The following is a 20,462-nucleotide window of genomic DNA, read 5'->3' as shown; positions in this document are numbered from 1 at the left end:
GCCCCCTGGGCCATGCCATGAATGCAAAGGTGACCACTGGAGATCGGTCTGCCCTCTGAAGCAGAGGCTCCAGAGCTCAGGTCCATCCTACCAGGTAGTCCAACAGGAATGATGGGGCCTGGGGCAAACTCTACCTTCTCCCTCTGACCAGACTGTTATCTCCATGGAGGAGCCCCTGGTAATCATGACTATGGAAAAACAAGAAAACAACCTATTGCTAAAACGGGTGCAAGTCTCTCGGTTCTTCTTTTCAATCCTGGCCTTCCTTCCAGCCACCACACTTCAGTGACAGGAGTCACTAGTGAGGAGGTAATATGCTATTTTTGACAACCCTTAGGCTCTAACTACTTGTTAGATCCTTCTTGCATATCTCTGTCTTCCTAAGAAACCACTTTGAAGATACCACCATGTATTACAGCAGCCATTGATATTTTCCTACTAATCTGTACGTAACTCTGTAATGGTTGTATTGTTCCTATGCTATTTTGTAAATGGATGTATGTTTATTATTACGTGTTTCCTAAAACAACCATTGAAAATACTTAATGATTATTCAATTGGTCACTCAAGTATAGCTCTATTTATTTTCTTTAGAAGCCACTTTGAAGATACCAAAGTATAGTACAACAACTATTGATAATCTCCTACCTCTTTTGTCTGTAACTCACTATTATTTGTCTATTTGTTTTCCTGAGAAACTATCTTGTAGATAACAATATGTAAAACAATAACCATTGATAATTTCCTACCACTTTGTCTGTAATTTGGTAAGCCACCCACTATTACTATGTTATCCTTCTTTTACTCTTTAAAATAAAATAAAATAAAAAAGAAAATGTGTGGCTAAAAAAGAAAACACAGGAAGCTATATATCCATGCAAGATGATATCTCAGAAGGTATTGATAGAAAATAGTACCGAATACTTAAGTAACTTCTACAGTGTGCCAGACACTGCATGAAGTTCCTTCCAGGTGTTAAATCTTTGCATCTATGCAGCAAACCTATGAGACTGGTTCTATTATCCTGCTTAGTTCATGAATGAGAAAAACAGGCCAGAGAGGTTAAGTAGTATGCCCACCTGTGAAGTGAAGATTTGAAACCACAGTCTGCCCTTATCTAGCACATCTTTGTTTCCTGTATAATGTACTGTACTTTGGACTTGGACCCAATGACAGCAATTGTCTGAAGCAGCAGAGGAAACCATGATTCAGACCTCCTCAGAAGTCTCCCATTCTCCAATAGACGTGCCGACCCTAAACAGAAACACAAGAATATTGGGCTAAGACATAACTCCATGATATAGAACTTATGCCTAGCATGCATAAGGTGCTGGGGTCAATCTCCAACACCATACATACACATAGATTTGAAAAGTTGTTGGAAAAAGGATGATTAATTTTTTTTAAATACAGTTAATTATTTTCAGGATAGTCTTATACAAAGTCCAAACAACCTGTCTCTTCTAAAGCATACCTAAAGCAAAAGTATAATTTATAACTTGTGCAGCATTTGTTTTTATGAAAACAGTACTCTCGATTGTTGTTTAATTACAAATTTAAGCATGAAACAATACCTCTGCCCACAAAAAACAGAAAAACAAAAAGACACCTACATTAATGTCAAACCACATGAGGCATTTATCTAAAAGAAAGTAGGGGGATTGTCTTCCCAACTCTCTGATCCAGAATCCCTAAAATCAGGGGTTGGGGTTGGGGATTTAGCTCAGTGGCACAGCACCTGCCTGGCAAGCACAAGGTCGTAAGTTCTGTCCCTGGTATAGGAAAAAAAAAAAAAAACAGAATCCCTAAAACCAGAAAAAAAGAGAACATTTAACTTGTTTATTAAATTACCACTTTTGAAGTACTTAGAGTATGGTTTTTATTTTTTATTTTGCTTCATTTTTCAATTGTTTTCACTCTCATATACACCCCTGTATCACAGTGTTCAAAATATACATGAACAACTTAGAGATAATTATGACCGAACACTTACAAAGCTACCACCACTTGGACTGAATTCCAGGCAGGGGACTATACAGGGCAAAGAGACACACTACATACAACTCAGCCCATAAAGAGTTTCCAGATGGGATTCTTTCTCCCCTCATCTGTTCTAAGGTGACTGCTTTACTAGGACTGATAAAACATCCTACCACAACAGAACTGTATTTTCTCAAAGTTCTGGAGACCGGAAATCCAAGATCAAAGTGTCAGCAGATTTGATTTCTCTGAGTCCTCTCTCCTTGGTTGGCAGGTGGCTGCCTTCTCTCTGTGTCCTCACATGGTTTTTCCTTTGTGAGTGTGTACCCTGGAGTTCTTCTGTGTGTCCAATTTCCTCTCCTTTTTTTTCCTTTTTTTTGTTTTTTGTTTTTTTTTTTTTTGTTTGTTTGTTTGTTTTTATTTGAGGGGGGTGGTTCCAGTACTAAGAATTGAACTCATGACCTTGCGCTTGCCAGGCAGGCGCTATGCCACTGAGCTAAACCCCCAGCCTCCCAATTTCCTCTTCTGATGAGAGTGCCAGTCAAATTGGGTTAGGGTCACCCTAACAGCTTCATTGTAACTTAAAAACATCTTTAAATGTCCTATCTCCAAACATTGTCACGTTCTGAAATACTGCAGGTTAGAGTTTCAGCACAGGAATTGGGGAGGACACAGTTCAGCACCAACAGTTAGTGGCCTTGACACCAATAACTGGTAAAGCCACTGAATGAAAGGAGCATGAGTCCCAAATTACACTTCAGGAGAGAGAAGGGGTAGGAAGTCTCTCAGCTTGTAATCTTAGCATTGGACTTTTCACGAACAGGAAATGAACTTTTAATTTTGTTAAGCTGTTTTTTGGGGGATGCAATAGAGAAGTTGGTCTACACTAGCCAGGTGTGGTGATGCACACCTGCAATCCCAGCTACTCAGGGGATTGCAGGTCAGAGGCCAGTTTGGACAACTTAGTGAAACCTTGTCTTAAAATTTAAAAAAAAATTAAAAGGGCTATGGATGCAGCTCAGCACTTCCTAGATTAAAATAAAATAAAACACTATTCTACCCTGACCAAATCAAGTCAAAGAATACTCAACCATCTCTTACCCAGTTCATCTAATTAATTCAAGTTTTAATATACTTCATGTGATAACAAAAGAGAACAGATAAAGAGCAATGATTCTAGAGTTTTAGCCTCGGAGATTGATTAGGTAGCACTTAATGTTCTATACTGAATTGATACATTAATTAATGCTTAGTGGTATGAACAATTTGAATTAAGATTTAGGCGTTTTGTTTTCATTTTTGAGACAGAGTCTCACTGTGTAGTTTAGGCTGACCTTGAACTCACTGTGTAGCCCAGGAAGGCCTTGAACTCACAGTTTTGAACTGAGCCTCTCCTGTCCGGGATTACAGGCTTGTATGCACCACCACACCTGGCTAAATTAAGTGTTCTTTAAATCCAGTTAATAAATACTCTGGCTCCTCTGAGTCCTAAAGGATTGCAGAATTAACATCCTGAGGTCGTTCATGTGCAGTTCTTTGGTAAATTGATCAAGCCCCATTTGACAGCTCTGTGCTCTCTCCTAGGTCTGTCTTCCTGGAACTTGTAGAAACAGGGGCCTGGCAGCACCCAATAAATCAGGATTTTAAGGGAAAAACAAAAGAAAATAGAAAGCCGCCCTCCTGATCACCTGACTGCTCGGCTTGTGAAGGGATCCCTCACAGTGAGCAGTGAAAACATACTGGGCAAACACCTGGATTACAAGCAAGTGTTGCTCAAGGGCAACCTCCCCAAAAGGACCCACGTACAGCAGGCTCCATGTTTGCTCACTGACAGCTCCCCATGCTAGAGATGGCAGGGTCGGGGTTTGCTTCAGTTAACCCGCCTGGCCCAGCAGTCTCCTCTCTCCTGAACTCTCTTCCTTCTTCCAGTCTTTCAGGTCTTGGAAGTTTTTATCTAATTCTCCATGGCGGGAAAACTGACACTGCCTGACCATCTATTCTTCCAAATCTTTTGCATCTTCGACCTGACTGTTGGCTTTTGAAACTGGAAGACTTTCTTGTCTCTCTGATACTGCTGTGACAATTCTCTCTTGAGACCACAGCTTGGTTTCTATCTGCCCCACAACAGGAGGTTCCTGGAGTGACAGGAATTTCATACACAGCAAAAGCTCAGTGAACACATCGAAGTATCCTCCAGCCACACTATCAAAATCAAGACCTGAGAAAATGTCATATTTCTTTGAGGGAGAAAACAGTTTGAAAACCTGCACGTTATCTAAGAAACCATTTACAGCTGAAGGCAGTCTGTCCTCCTGTGGGACCTTGGCAAAGAATCAGATGGGATCATGTGGTCATGCTGTACATGACAGAGAGGTTGCCTGCTATCAGGTGAAATGAAACTCTCCTCAGAGACAAATGAGGTTTATGGGTTACCAGGTGGGTACCGGTGTCTTCTTACAAACAAAGTGTGATCATGTTTGGTGGCATTCCAAAGGCATATGTCATCTCGATGTTCAGGTTAGAGCTGCAACTGCGAAGACGGGTTCTCCTGGGTAGATTACAAGGCAATGTCAAGCAAGATTTAAAAATAAACATTTGACACAGAATTAAATATTAACTAGTTTAAGGTTGTCATTTCCCTGTTTCATGGGAAGTTCAACTAGCTGGACATAGTGGCATATGCCTGAACTTTCAGCACTCTGGGAGGTTGAGGCAGGAGCATCACAAGTTGAAAACCAGCCTGCCTAAGCAACTTAGTGAGGCCCTATCTCAAAATAAAAAATCCACTAGGGGTGCAGTAAAAAGGCTGTAGGTTCTATCCCCAGTACCTCAAAATCACAAAAGAAGGAAGAGGAGGAGGAGGAGGCAGAGGAGGAGGCAGAGGAGGAGGAGAAAGAACAGGAGGAGGAGAAAAAAGAGGAGGAGGAAGAAGAGGAAGGTTAAACTAGAGAAAAATCTACCCCTATCTGTTTGTTTTATTTTGTTTCTTCTGGGGACAAACCCCAGGGCCTCATGCATACTAAACATGTGCTCAGCCACTGAGCTATACCCCTACCTACCTCATGGTGTGTTAAAAGCACTCATAAGTTAATATGACATGTAATTGACAGTAACTGGCCAAGCTTCAAGACCAGAATATACTAAAAGGGACTTATAATTTCAAGACATTTTCCACTGGAGACATCAAGGAGCCACCAAGTAATCATCAATATTTGACCCCAACTTGTAGAATTATTTAAGGTTGCTTGAATCTCGGGTTTTTTACCCTTCTTCTGAAGATAGAAGGCTTGGAAATAGATCTGAGAATGTTCTTCAGATTCAGAGGGAAGAGGCTGGCATGAGCATACACAAAGCAACACTGAGAGTGAGCGGTTTTTCATTGCTGGTGTATCAGGGAATATGAATAGGGGACAGGAAGTGCTGCTGAAATAAGCTTTCACTGGTTAGGCTGATTGGGTTGGTCAGTAGGCAAGAAATTTGGTTTAACTTTTACCTGCATTCAATTAATATAGAATGTGACAAATCACAAGATTACCCTAGGGCTGGGTGTGTATCTCAGTAGTAGAGCACTTGCCTAGCAGGTATGAGGACTTGGGTTCAATCCCCAGAACCATAAGGAAAAGGAGGAACGGTGGAGGGGAAAAGGAAAGGGAAGGGAAGAGGAAGGAAGGAAGGAACAGAAGGAGGGAAAAGGGTAGAGGGAGGGAGAAAAAGAGAGGGAGTCAGGAAAAAGAAAATTAGTCAAGATCACTAATCATTAATGAAAATCAAAGAATTATGTCTCCCAACCATCTTAACATTTTCCACATGTGGAAATTGCCATCTGGAGGATGAAAGACTTTCTAAGGTCTCCCAGCAAGTATTAGTCAGCTTCCTGTTATACAACAAAACAACTGACGCAATTCCATTTTAAAGACAGAAGGTCTTATTCAGCTCATGGCACTGGAGGTTCAAGTCCAAGGTTAGTGGTCCCATGCTTTGGGCCTCTGGTGAGGGTACCAGATGGCAATAGTGAGGAACATGTGTCAGAGAAAACTGCTCACAACTCTAGCCAAGAAGCAGAGACAGACTGAGAGACTGGGTTCCCATGACCCTCTTTGAGGACCTCCCAGTGACCTCCTATTAGGCTTCGCCTCTTAAGGGTCCACAGCACCTGCCAGTACTGCCACCCAGGAGTCCACGCCCTTGCTACTATTCAAAAACATAGCAGAAAGTTAGCTTCACACTTAAAGAAGAACCTGATCCTCTTGTTTCTGGTCCTAAAGACTTTCCCACTTTGAAACAGTGTCTCTTTGGTGGTCTTGGGCTTTACCCCAAAAGCTGCTACCAGCCATGACCATGCCATCTTCCTTCACCACCCTACAATGATGGCTTATACATAATGGACCTACTGTATGAACACAATGCAAACTCATGCAAATGACAACAGCCTGGCAGAGCAAGGCTTTCACTGAGATAGGAAAGTGGATTCCAGCACTATAGTAGATGCTAAAGACATGCTTTATTAATGAACGTAGGTGTGGCTGAAGTATGGTGTGTTTTCAAAGCATTATATATACAATGAGCAGCCCGTGATGTATAATGAGCCTCCCTTTGTGTCTAACATTCTCAAATATTGGCAAAGGAAGATAAGGTTAAACATATTCATGATGATATGTCTAAGCCCCAAATGAAGGTGATACCAGTGCTCAAAACATTTAAATTAAGTGTCAAAAGTCAAAACATATGGGATGAGAGCTGGGTATGGTGGGCGCACCTGTAATCCCAGCATTTAGGAGGCTGAGGCAGGAGAATCTCCATGAGTTCTGGGGCAACCTAATGATTTCAAAACCAACCTGAACTACACAGTGAGACCCTGTCTCAAAAAAAAAAAAAAAAAAACAAGCAAAAAATATGATGAAATGAAGGTTGATCAACCTTTGTAATTACAATACTCTAAGAGGATTATATTAAAATATCAAAATAGTTTTAAATGTATTGACAGTGATTGTGCCTGGATGAATTGTTATGGAAGAATTTCTCCTCTTATTTTCTATGCTCCTCTTTATTTTGAATCTTTAATATTAAAAATAAAAATTTGAGAATGAATTTAAGAACTCAGGTATGTGGCAGCACTGGTCATGTGCCAGGCCCTGAATCCTGGGAATACAGAAGTGCACGGCCGCATTCCGGAGAGGGGATCAGACTACTAATAAATCAGCAACAAATTCGAGGAAGAATAAAGCAGACTAGAACACAGTGAGTGATAGCAAAGAACAAGAACACAATTTTTTTTTGTATTGAGGACTGAAACTAGGGCTACATTTCCAGCTACACTGGGCTACATTTCTGGTTTTGCCCACCTTTTTTTTTAAACAGGGTCTCCCTAAATTGCCCAGGCTGGAACCAAATTTGTAATCCTCCTGCCTCAGCCTCCCAGAGTGCTGGGATTACAGGCATGCACCACCACGCTGGGCTATAGGGGTACAATTTTTAAAGCGATATTCAAAGAAGGTTTCTCTGATAAGGCAAATGAGAGCCTCAAGAGGGGAGCCAGTGCACAACAAAAGACCAGTTGGAAGCTGTTATCCAGTCCCGGAAAAGGACCATGGTGGCTTGAGTGGAATGAACAAGAAGGATCATACTCTCCATACCTGGAAGATGCAGCTGTCAGGACTTGCCAAGGGAGTAACAAAATGTGAGATGTATAGAAAAAGAGGTTTCTCCTGGCCTAGTTTGCTTCAGAGCCCACTGTGCTGAAATCCAGGTGGCCTGTGAAAGGCGAATGATGAAGCTTCACTCATGCAACACCTTCAACACGCTGTCCTGTCCTGTCTCTTGTCTGGACTCACAAAGTCTTGACATCTCCATTTTACTGAAAGAAATGGAGTCCCAGACTGGTGAGGGGTAGAACTGGGGTGGGCATGAACATTTCCCAGCTTAGCTGGGTAGCTGTGGGGGCTGCTGGCCCGTGGATAACAGAGGCCATGAATTTAGCATTGTATTGTCCACCATGCCTGGCAAAGCACCTGGCATACTGTGGGCAAATGCTTCCTGAAGTCCCCGTGGAGAGGGTATTGTGGAGCTCCAGGACACAGGCTTTGCAATCACAATCAAAAAGAGAAGAGCAGGGATGGGAGAGAAAAAAAAAGAAACAAAGAAGCATGAGGATAGTCACACTTGAATGAGGATAATCATACTTGACCTTCAGGGTGGTGAGAAAAATTAAATGAAATCATATGGACAAAGTTTTTAAAGCAAGAGCTGGCACACATCAGGTAATCACAATTAATATATTATTTAAACAAGGACCTGAAGACTATTTAATCTCTCCTCACTCGTCAACCAACATCACTTCCTATTAAACCAGTTAGAAAACCCTGTAGCTTAAAATGAATCCCCGGGGACGCTCATTCCGCTCACCACTCTGGGCATGCCTGCCAGGCCTGCTGTGCTGGCTGAGGAACGCAGGCTGAGTCATCCCAGCTGCCAGCAGGGGCATTTTAAGTCCTACAGGGCCATGTTTCGGACCAGATCCACAACACACCCACATCAAGTTTTCCTGTCTGTGGAGAGTTAAATGGGGAGCAAGATGCCATGTGTGTTTCTGGGGTCTACACAGTCAGCTGCAGCTGCTCATCTCGTCTGAGACCCTCCCAGCCTGGGCTTGTATTGGTGCCAGAGAGACATCTGGCTTATACAACACCAGACTGCAAAGAAAAGCAGAGAAGGGTGGGTTGTTATATCATTTTTGTGAGTAGCTACTTAAACAATCAATTGAACAATTAAAGCTATTTCCATATTTGACTAATAAACTAAAATATTTTTCAGTTGTCCTAATTTACCTTTTCACTTGATCCTCTTCACTGTCTCATTTAAGAAAATTCTTAAATATTTACCTGAGTCATCCTACAGGCAACTCTGCCTATTCTGAGGACCTGGCTCACTGTTCATATTTGTATTAGTCTGTCCAGCCCTCAGCACCTCTTGCATGGCACCGCCTGTCCCTTTGGCATCTCCATACCCAATTGGGAGGCTCCTTTGGCACTCCCTTGGGAGCTACGCAGTGCCTTTCTCTGCCAACCTGATTCTTCCTGAATGCAGCAAGGTATAGCAAATATGGGAGAGGGAAACACCCCAGGAATCATCCAGCTACCTGGGTACAGCAAAACATTCCGCCAAATTCTAAGGAAATGTCTTGTAATGTCCATCCAGAGGATCTTCAGTCACAGTCCTCATGAGTCTAAACAAGCCCCAGCCTGTGGCACTGACCCTGGTTCTGATGGATGTGCTATATTGTTTATAAATTGCAGGGGCATCCAAATCAAAAGTCTAGTGCCACAAGGGAAGGTGTAGGAATCATCTGCTGCTGAAGTTCCTACCTGGCTGCACTTCATATTCTCCTGGGAGCTTAAAAAATACAATGTGTTGTGGCAATTCAGTGAATGCTACCTACCTAAATGGCAGGTAGTTGGGATAGAATATAAGGGACAGAAAGAAGGTTGCTGTGGTTGCTTGTTGCTTGCTGCTTGCTACTTCACAGCTTTTGCTGCCTTCTGCCTACCATGAACTTTTTCTCCTCTGTGATGCCCCTCTGCCACATCACCCTGTCTTGGAACCAGCTGATTATGGCAGTGGCAGTGACACTGGCAGTGGTAGTGGCAGTGGCAGTGGTAGTGGCAGTGGCAGTGGCAGAAGGGAATAGAGCAAGCAATGAACTCGATCAAACGACTCACTCTGAGAGGGCAGGAGACATGTCATTAGTTCAAGAACTAGGGCTTGAACCCAGGACCTCAGGTGTGCAGTCCTTATATTAAGGAGTCTGCCAATGAGCTACACAACTAGCCTAGAAATCTTCCATCTCTAAATAGTTTGAGTAGTCACTCATTTGGTTGACTAGAACTAGGACGTTATGGTGACCTATGGGTCCTATGAAGGAATTATTTACAATATCCTGACAGACAACAAATAAAATTGACAGTGGTTTAGAAAAGGCTATGAACAACATGTGGCACTTGGCAGAGCAACTGCTAGCACAACTCACCAGGCTCAATAGTGGCTTGAAGGGAAGTATAGAAAGATATAGTCTTACTGGGAATTTAATTGCATTTCCTGGTCTGCTTGGCAGTCATGAACCCCTCGGTTATTATTTTATACACTAAGTTCCACTCCTCTTGATAATTTTCCTAAAAATATTGCCATGAACATCTCATTTTCAAAGTGTATAGATAGAAATGATACAACATGTGATTTGTTATGGCTTATGTGTACACATCCCCTTGAAACCACATGTAGTCACCGGTGGGGCTCTTCAGAGATGATGCTGGGACCAAGGGTGTGTGATTAGTAAATTAGCCCACTGATTGGTTTGGCATAGTTCTGGGGGTGGATAATGGGCAAGCCCTTACTGGGTGTGAATGCTACCCACCTAAAGGGCAGGGAGTCAGGATAGAATATAAGGGACAGAAAGAAGGTTACTGTGGTTACTTGTTGCTTGCTGCTTTCTACCTTGCTGCTTTTGCTGCCCTCTGCCTGCCATGAACTTTTTCTCCTCTGTGGTACCCCTCTGCCACATCACCCTGTCTTGGATAACTATGGACTGAAGCTGAAGGAAGTATGATTTTATCTGATAAGAATATGGAGGATTTAAAGGGTTAACAGAAAGTAATTGTTTTCATGAAAGTGATCTATTTAGGAAAAGATATATATAATGAATTTGTTACTCAGCTTTGATATCATTTACTCTTCTTCAATATACAAAGCAATTTTTAGATTGTTATATCAGAGAACATATTTCCAAATCTAGATATGAATAAAAGAATAACTCATTTTTATTGAGCTTTGGGTAAGACTAAAAAAAACCCTGATGCTCAGGTCCCTCCTTGGACCAACTGAATAAGAAACTTTGGGATTAGGTCAGAGAATTTTAAATCTCTACAGGAGGTTCCAATGCACAGCCAAGCAAAAATCCAGCATAATGAAGCTTTAACATTATTAGGTGTGTTGATTTGGGGGTTATTTTTGCAAGGGGAACCGTACAATACAGGACACATATTTTATAAGATTATTTATAATAGTCACCCAAAGAAGATGTACCTAAGAACGTGCAGGAAATCTGCCCACACACTATAGACCAGAAATCCAGCTGAGGGCCTGGATCCCAAAATAATGTCCTACATGAGTCCAGCTGAGTAGAGCCCATAATGATGCCTCCTATGAATCCAGCTGGAGGCCCAGAACCCATAACAATATCTCACACAGGCCTGTTTCACCGATCTGTGCTGGGAAGGCCCAAAGGTCAGTGGTGGAGTCTAGAAAGTCTGTGCCAGTGGGATGAAGGATCTGTGCTAGCAGGCTGAGGAATCTACACTGGAGCCAGGAAGTGATGCTCAGAAGAACCACAGCTCTCCCAAAAGGTACCATAGCCATCCTTGGCAACAGCGAGGTCCCGAGTTCCTCTGATTATCAAGATGGCCAAGTTCCCATCAGGGAAGCCAACGCAGCAAGTTTTTCCAGGAGGCCAGCGGTGCACAATCTTCCCCTCTGGAACTAGGAAGCGATGCTCAAAGTGAGGACCAGAACTTCCCCAAAATGAACCGAAGCCATTCTCAGTGCCAGCAAGGTCCCGAGCTCCTCGGAGGATGAAAACAGCCAAGTTCAACAGGAAAGCCAGCATGACGAGCTCCTCCAAAACAACCAATAGCTCCCCACAGCTGCTATCAGCTCCCAACAGCCTCTCTCAGCAGCCTCCTTCTTCTCCAGGTCTGCCTCTTATGCTGCTGGCAACAGTCCTCCGGTGGGCCTCCCACACCCAGCACCACACTTACTCAGTTTAGCTGGGGGTTACAAGTTGACCACCAGTTATCAATCCGTTGCATTAGACATAACTTCCCCTGGTAGTACAAATTCCTTCTGCAGAAAAAGAAAGAAGAGAGAGAGGGAGAGAGAGAGAGAGGACTTTATATGCAATTTCAGGGGAGTCACTAACATTCTAAGATTATCTGGTCAGCCTGTACCCTTCTACTCACTGCCATAAAACTGGGATTAAAGACAGGGCCTTTGCACTGAGTAACATCTCCAGTTATTTTTAGTTTTTATCTTGAGAAAGGATCATGCCAAGTCACTAAGTTCCCCTGGCTGGGCTCAAACTCGTGATTGTCTTGCTTCAAACTCCCAGAGTGCTGGGACTACAATCTGTGCCACCACAACCAGTTAATCAGTCTTTTCTTCAGGCAGATGATAAGTGAGACTAGGAGCAGCTAAGGAGCCTCAGCCTTTATTAACGACCATCAGCTAATAAGAAGCCAGGTCAATGTTCTTTCTCCTCTTGTGGTGAACACTAGTCAGAAAACTGTTTCTCTGACCACAAATAATGAAAAAGGTAATGATCCCCACTGATGTTATCAAATGCATTTATTGGTAGATCTCAGACAAATTATGGCCCCAAGGAAGCCACAGGCTGCAACCTGAGATAGAGCCAGCAACACCAAAACAAGCAATCCCTGCCCCCACCATCCCCCTAAATACAGAGAATGGTGTCCCTGCAGCATCCTGCCCACTGCCCACCACTTGGCAATGCCCGGGGAAACTCCCTGTCCAAGGCAGAGAAAGGCTGGAAATTGCTCACATGGAAACATGAATCGCATCCCTGGAGACACAGTGGAGGGGGAAAAGAACCAGTGGAGCTGGACCACGGCAGGCACCCTCCTGTTATTTCTCCAAACACCAGAAAGATCTGAGACAGCATGAAATCCAGCTTATCACTCACCACCCTACATGGTCAAAGGAGGCCCTGTGCCAAGCCTAGAGACTGGGCAAATTTCCAAAGCTGGAAAGCAAAGCTCTTGAGACAGAAACTAGGGACTGACAAAGGTCTGAGGGCAAGGGGGCAGAATGTAGCACCTGCGGCAGACCGCTTCTGCTGATACACGAGCAGAAGGTCCCTGGAGGGAGAGCATGGGTTTTCTCCTGCAGCAAAGTGAGCAGGATTGGGAGATCCCTGGTTGAAGCTGACAGAGGAACCAGGGATTAGACAAACTACAGTGCATCTTACTCTTCCCAAATTATTTGAGGTGGTCTGATTTTAGGACAAAGAAAAAGATCTACAGTTAGCCACACCCTAAGCACAGTTTGTAGCCAAGAGGTGGGTCCAGAAAGATGACAGCCGCCTCTGATCCCAGGCAGGAAGTTAAGCAATCCGGAGAAGAGAAACCAGCTTGGCTGCCAGCAATATGACTACAGATAAAGCATAAAGGGAACTCTATGGACACTCCGGCTCTGTGGTACAGCAGCTGTGTGAGGGGTTTTTGTTCATTTCCTTGCTTGTCTGTCTATTCTGGGTTTTCTTTGGCTTTTTTTCTCTTTTTCTTCTCTGATTTTTGCTTCTTTATTAATATTATGTCTTTATTTCACTTTTTTGATTTTAAGTCTTTATTCTTCATTCTGCTGTCTCTCTTTCTTCCCTTTTTAAAGTCCTCTTTCCTCCGTATTCTCTTTTCTTCACCCTTCTTCCTTTTCCCTATCTTTTGATGTTACCTCTTTTCCTCCTCACCTTTCCTACAGCATATATATAGCAGGAGCTTGTGTATGTGCAAAAGAGAATGAGAACTGACCAGCACTTTAACTTGGATGGTTCTCTTTCTGGCCGTGCCGGGTAACCCTTAACAAAACTGTGCTTAGAAGATCCAAGAAAAACTAAACACAAACATATTAACAGGTTCCAACAACTTCACAGCTTCCCCCAGTCCCTAATTACACTTCCCTCCCTTTGCCTCCCTCCTCCCACCTCCACAAATACTCTCTCAAACCCCCATAACACCAACCATTTGCACTAGCTATAAAAATAACTCCAACAGAGTCCCACTTCCTATCTATTTTTGACCTGCTAACATATTTCTCTTATCTCCCTCTCTTCTTATAGACTTACCCCCATTGTTTTCCCCTTCCTTTTTTCAAGTTTTGATGTTTAGTATCGATGTATGGTTATATCTGTCATAATGACAAAATGTTTCCTTACAACACCATGTCTAAGCCTAACCCATTAAATTGAATAGGTCAAAGTGGTATACAATATTTCTTGACAAATAAAGCCAAGATCATGTCACTGTGAAACAGAACCTAACTAAGGAGATATTCATGCCAACAACAAAATCTCTTCACTCTATTTGCCTTCAAGCACACACACAAATACAGGTATGCATGCCTATGTGCCTGTTCAGCACACACACACACACACACACACACACACAGAACACAAAAAAACTCCAAAGAAGCTCAACTCCCCCAAAAGCAGATCCAAGGGTCAGCAATGGAGAGGAAAGCAAATACCAAATAGTCGAACTGAATGAAATGATTAGACAGGAAATAAGGAAACTCAGCAAGTTCAGAGATGATGTAACCAAACAGACAGTGAGTTAACAAACAAATCGACGAATGTGTTTAAAGAAGGGTCCAATAAAAAATTAAGAAGAGCTACCCAATCCATCCAAAACATGACTGATAACTTACCAAAGAAATATAGTCCATGAAAACGCGCCAAACAGAAATCCCAGAGATAAAGAATTCTATCAAGTACAAGCACATCAGACGTAGCCATTGTGAAGAAAGAGTGTCAAACTTTAAGGACAGATCAGAGGCACAAGACCATATAATCAGAGATACCTTAAAAACAAGACAGCAAAGAAAACTGATCCAGCAACTACTAGAAGACACTGAGATGATTAATCTAAGACTAAGTGAAGTTAGAGAAACATGAGAGGGCAGCACACATAGAATAAAAATACTGTTTACGTAAATCATAGTGGAGCATCTTGCAAGTATGGGGAAAGAACTCAGTATACAGGCAAGTGAGGCAAACAGAAGCCTCCAAAATGATAAGAGAAGAAATCTCCTGTGACACCTCATAGTCACAATCCCAGAAGTCCAATATAAGGACAGAATCTTAAAAGCTGTCAGAGAAAGCAATCACTTATAAAGGTAAACCCACTGGGACGTCCCAGACTTTTCAACATACACTTTAAAGATCAGAGGAGTTGAATGAAGTGACTCAAGACTTTAAAGAAAACAACTTTTGCAGCCAGGGGTAGTGGCACACACTCATAATCCCAGCACTTGGGAAGCTGAGGCAGGAGGGTCATTGCGAGTTCGAGACCAGCCTGTACTACAAAGTGAGTTCAAGGCCAACCTGAGCTGCATAGCAAAACCCTGTGTAAAAAAGAAAAAAAAAAGAGAGAGAAAAGAAAGCAACTTTCAACCCAGACCAATATATCCTGTAAAATTATCTTTCAAAATTGACAGGGAAACATATTCCATGACAAAGAACACCTTCAGAAATTTATGACCACCAAACTAGCACTCAAAAAAATTCTTGAAGATATCCAGGGTAGAGACAATGAAGCCAACAATGTGAAAAAGTCTGATAGAATGAACACATTAAACAAGGTGAGGAGTTAAGCAAGAAGGGAAAAATAAAAAAATTAACAACAGAAAAATAATGCAATGACAGGAATAAGTCAATACCTTTTGGTAATAACTCTCAATGCAAATGGCCTCAGCTTCTCCAATAAAAGACACAGATTGGCAGACTACATGAAGATAATCTTAGCATTAAGTAGGAAGGCTGAGGCCAGCATGGACTATATAGTGAATTCAAGGCCAGCCTGAACTATATAGCAAGACCCTGTTTTAAAAAAAAAAAAAAGACCTAATCATTTACTGCCTAAAAGAAATACATCTAATCCAAAAAGAAATTAAATGATGAAAAACAATATTCCATGCATTAAGACCATGAAAGCAAGTAGGGGTAGCGATCTTATTCTCAGACAAAATGTACTTCAAGTGAAAACATCAGAAGAGGCAAAGAAAGTCACTGCATATTCATTAGAAATTCAACAGGGAGAGAGAACAGTTGTCAATATATATGCAGCAAATGCACTTAACTTCACAAGAGAAACACTGCAGGATATAAAAGATCAAATAAACACCAACACAACCATAATGGGGAGGCTTAGTACTCTGCTTTCTCAAGTAGATCAGCTAGTCAAAGGAAGAGCAGAGATAAGCCACACCCTCAAACAATTTGACTTAATATCTAACAAATGTGTTCTATCCTACTGCAACAGATTATGTATTCTTTTCAGGCACAGGGATATTTCCTCAAAACAAACCATATACTAGCCCATAAATCCTGCTTAAATAAATACAAAAGAGTCAAAATTATCCCATGTGTACTACTGAACTAAAACACACTGAAACTAGAAATGAATATCAAAAGAAACAACAGAAATTTTACAAACACTTGGACATTTAATAACACACTTCTAAATACTCAATGAGTCAAAAGAAATTAAGCAATTCCAGTAATAAAATGATAATGCTAGTATGACATACCAGAACTGATGGGAAACTAAGAAGAAAGTTTATTTCTGTAAGCGTTCACTCTATCAGAAAAATAGAGTGAGTTCAAATAAATAACCTAATGATGTACTTCATGATCCTAGAAAAACAATCCAAACCTAATACAGGGAAGGAAATCAGAAAAATCAGAGCAGAAACTAATGAAATTGATGCTAAAGGACAAATACTAACAATAAATGAATTATACAGCTGCTTCTTTGAAAAAACAGACAAACCCTTAGCCAAACTAACCAAAAGAAGAAAAAGCTTCATATCAATGCAATTAGAAATATAAAAGACAAGGGACTGGGGATATAGCTCAGTGGCATAAGTGCCTGCCTGGCAAGCGCAAGGTCGTGAGTTCGATCCCCAGTACTGCAAAAAAAAAAAAAAAAGAAAGAAAGAAATGTAAAAGGCAGACTGGGGATGTAATTCAGTGGCACAAGTGCTTGCCTGGCAAGCACAAGGTCCTGAGTTTGATTCCCAGTAGTAAAAGAAAAGAAAAAAAAAGAAATGTAAAAGACAAAATCACAATGGACACTGCCAAAATCATATCATAGTGATATATATGCATACCCATGTGTATAGCAGTACAACTCACAATAGCTAAATCTTGGAAGCAGTCTATGCATCCAATAGATGAATGGATAAAGAAAATGCTGTGTTTATACATAATGATGTACTACTCTGCCATAAAAAGAGATGAATTTGAGTCATTTGTAGAAAAATGGATGAACTTCATACCTTAATGTAAGTAAAATAAATCAGGCACATACACTTTAAATATCACAGTATGAAAAAACCAAAGAATAAATAACTTAAAAAGAAAAATAAAAGATAGACAATAGGAAATTAGGAGATTAATCTTTTGCAAATGGGAAGGGGATCTAGAGGTGGAAGGAAAGGGAAGGAGGGAAAAGAAGGGGAATAAAAAGAATTAAGATGTGTTAAGTACATGTACCTACTCCCTACTGTGAATGTAAGCATTATGTTCTGCAAACATGTACTAACAAAAAAAGTCTTAATTCATAATACTTGCAAGTGTAACCATAATTGGAAATAAGGTTTTAGTAGATCCAAGCAAGTTATATGAAGGCATTAAGATGGCTCCTAATGCATCATGAGTGGTGTCCTTATAAGAAAAAGACATGGCCTTATGAAGACTCCGATACACTAGGAAAAGTGGTCACGTGATTACAGAAGCACAGATGGGAGTGGTACTTTTGAAAACCAGGGAACAACAAGCATTGCCAGCAACCACCTGAAGCCAGAAATAACAAGAAATGACGCTTTTGTACATGTTTCAGAAGGAACAGGGCACTGCGGACACCGTGATTTCACGCTCTGGTCTCCACAACTGTGAGAGAAGAATTCCCTGCTGTTTTAAACCACCCAGTCTGTAGCACTTCGAAAATTAATCTATGTCCTCACTGTTGCAAAGATACAAACAGCATACTGGAATGCAAAAGTCACAGAAGAGAGTTACTAGGGTCTATACTGTAGGTGTCCTGTCTGGCTTGGCCAAGAGATTTCCTTAGTGCCACCTCCCAGGTTGTTCCCACGTCTGCTTGTCAGAAATATTATACTGGAATATTTTGTTCCTTGTCAATTTTCACTTGGGGCACTCTATTTCCTTTGGGCATCTATAACTGCCTCTGATGTCCATCTGCCAACTGGACAGCTTGGACTTATTTAGAGGCAAAGAAAATGTCTGTTTTGATCATAGCCTATAGCATCCATTTCTGAATGAGTGCTTAAGGCAGGAAATGAATGTATTGGTATTTGAGTGTTGTTTATTTTTATCTTGATGGACTTCACTGCTGCATCTGACCTTATTGACACCACCTTCTTCCTTTGACTTAAGTGAAGCCAAACATTCTGTGAACCATTTCTTTCCTTCCTCTTCTTTTTTGTTTTTTTTCCATTCAGGGTCAAAGCCAGGGATGATCTACCACTGAGCAACATCTTCAGACCATATTATTTTATTTTATTTTGAGATAAGGTTTCACCATGTTTACTAGGTTGGTTTGAATTTGTGATTCTCCTTCCTCATCCTCCTGAGTAGCTCAGAATACAGGTGTACACCAGCACACCTGGCTTTCCCTGGACAATTTCTGATTCTTCCTTCTTAATCCTCTTTTATCGGCCTCTCACTCTACACATACTTCAAAATTTATGTTTCCTATATTCATTTTCATCTCTGTCTCTATTCAATTCTTCTAGTTATAATGATATCTAATATTCATATGATTCCCAAACCCTGGGCTAAGTCCTTTCTGGACACTTAGTTATGTATCCACATTTCCTAGTGGTCATTTCCATCTGAGACTCACAGATATACTAAATAAAAGTCAACCAACTTTACCTTTTTTGTATCTCAAATCCATTCCCTCTTCTCTGAACTTCAACAATTGCCAGCACAACAACCATCATCTCTTTACAAAAATCTCTTTACGGGCTTGGAGGTAGCTCAGCGGTAGAATGCTTGCCTAGCATATAAGAGCCCTGGGCTCAATCCCAGCACCACAAAAACAAACAAACAAAAAACTCTTCAGTTTCTCAGATTTTAGAAGCATCCCCTGTGAAATCTATCCTTTACAGACACTGAAGCAAAAATCTAAAATATCATCTTTCCAGTTACTCTCAACTTATTCTAGCACAATGATGCTACCAAATAAAGGCCAAGCCGTTTGGTCAACCAACAAGGCCCTGCTTATCTTTCTATCCTCAAACCTTAACTCTACTGCTTTAAACATTAGGACCAGCAGCACCTAAATACCTCACAGCTGCTCTTCTCATCATGGATTTGTTCATACAGGCTTCTGAGAGAAACATACTAGTCAATTTCTTATTTAACATTCATTTTAGTGGTGGAGAGTCTTTAATCAATGCATCCCAGTAATCCTCAGAATACTCAGGGTGTGATCCCTTTCCTTTGAATGTGGTTTGGACCTAGTGGATCATTTCTACTAAAAAAAAACACAGTGAAAGTGATAGAATGCTACTTGCAGGTGACTTTCATCTTCTGTGTGTGTGTGTGTGTGTGTGTGTGTGTGTGTGTGTGGTGTGTGTCTAACTCTTCTTGAATGCTTGCTTTGATGAAGCAAACTGGAGGAGACCTAGGTGGCAAGAAACTGCGTGCCTTCTACCCAACCACCAGTTAGGAACTAAGGCCTTCACACCAACAACACTGTAGGAGTTGAGTTCCTTCCAACAAACACCAAAGTGCTTGGAAATGGATCCTCTCCCACTGTAGCCTTCAGATGGGACCGTGCCCTGACATACTTGATTGCCGCCTGGTGAGAGACTCTGCAGCAGAAAATCCAGCTGACCCATGCCTGTAAGCTACAGGATAATACATACATGTTGGTGCAAGCTGGTAAATTTGGGGGTAATTTGTTATAGTAACATAGAATTAATGAAATCATCCCTGGCAACATCTATTGCTTAAAGATTTAAATACCTCCTCACTCACACACCCACCCACACACGCACAGTGAGTCTCTTCAGAGTTCTCATAGTACTTGGTGCTTACCTCCTAGTACCATATTAATTATCTGCATTTGAGCTGGTGTCTCCACTAGATTTTCAGACATTTGGGACTATACATTAGGGGCTATAGCATGTCTTCTTGGTTATTCTATTTTATTCTCTCTAATGTCAAATATTTCATGTCACAAATGGTTAAAAATTATTTTATGGATGAATGAATAAGTGAATAAATGATTTGATGTCATTTGGTTAAGTTAAGCAGAGAGTGAAAAATAACATTCGCTGGGTGTGGTGGCATGGGCCTATAATCCCAGCACTCAAGAAGCTGAGGCAGGAGGATCGATATGAATTCGTGGCCAGCCTGGCTACATAAGTGAGTTTAAGGCCTGCCACCACTACATAATAAGACCTTGTCTCAAATAAATAAATAAATAAATAAATAAATAAATAAATAAATAAATAAATAAATAAGATTTTCTTTATGCATGAGAACTTATAATCAAGTTAGAGCAGACAGGGGCTGGGGATTTAGCTCAGCAGCAAAAGCGCCTGCCTGGCAAGCGCAAGGTCATGAGTTCGGTTCCCGGTACCGGAGAAAAACCAAAAAAAAAAAAAAG

General features: G+C 41.3%; 1 pseudogene; it reads right to left on the bottom strand.

Annotated features, from left to right (window-relative positions):
* The window catches only part of LOC102006849, a 43,460-nt pseudogene that overhangs the window by 15,726 nt on the left and 7,272 nt on the right, over nucleotides 1–20,462 (bottom strand).

This window comes from Chinchilla lanigera, unplaced genomic scaffold, assembly GCF_000276665.1.
Source record: "Chinchilla lanigera isolate Chin_1 unplaced genomic scaffold, ChiLan1.0 scaffold00001, whole genome shotgun sequence".
Classification (NCBI taxonomy): domain Eukaryota; kingdom Metazoa; phylum Chordata; class Mammalia; order Rodentia; family Chinchillidae; genus Chinchilla; species Chinchilla lanigera.
Note: the sequence above shows the minus strand (reverse complement) of the source record. Positions and strands in the feature narration are given on the sequence as shown.